Below are 499 nucleotides of genomic sequence, written 5' to 3' on the forward strand. Positions count from 1 at the left end.
GAAGATGGAGAGCATTCCTATTCAGATTGTGATTATTGCTTGGTGCTCAGGACGATAGTTAGGCCCTAGTATTTGTCTCGATGACTTGTGTAACGGGGTCATAAAATTAGAGCACGTGTTGAAAATAAACAAATCAAAAATAGAAGTGTCTCTGGTTCCTTTTGCGGTTCAGAAAGAACATAAAATCAAAGTGGAACAAAAAGGGGCATAACATGTAAATGGATTTAAAATTAGCTGACTGCTATTATTAAAACAGGGTAATCAATCTGGTATTAGGAACAATCAGTAGCACTAGTGATCAACTGTAAGATTTGTGTTGGGCAACACACCATGTCTGGTCACAGCTGCTGCGTGTTCAGCTCCCATGCTGAAGCCAGCCATGTGTGTGCCCCGCCCATAACTTAATCTCTAGATAGACAGTTAAAATGTAATTAAATTTAGATTTAATTAACTAGTAACTGAGCAATGAGCAATAGGAAGGATACATCTAAGATAGTTA

The 499-nt window shown here is 38.1% G+C and overlaps 1 long non-coding RNA gene across 1 annotated transcript in view; it reads right to left on the reverse strand.

Annotated features, from left to right (window-relative positions):
• Positions 1 to 291: 291 nt before the first annotated feature.
• LOC107690105 (uncharacterized) overlaps positions 292 to 499 on the reverse strand; it is a 10,870-nt gene continuing 10,662 nt past the window's right edge. Inside the window, exon 3 of the long non-coding RNA XR_001634401.1 lies at positions 292 to 302. This is a non-coding gene — a long non-coding RNA (uncharacterized LOC107690105). The remainder of the gene's footprint in view (positions 303 to 499) is intronic.

This window comes from Sinocyclocheilus anshuiensis, unplaced genomic scaffold (genome assembly GCF_001515605.1).
Source record: "Sinocyclocheilus anshuiensis isolate Anshui unplaced genomic scaffold, SAMN03320099.WGS_v1.1 scaffold2207, whole genome shotgun sequence".
NCBI lineage: Eukaryota > Metazoa > Chordata > Actinopteri > Cypriniformes > Cyprinidae > Sinocyclocheilus > Sinocyclocheilus anshuiensis.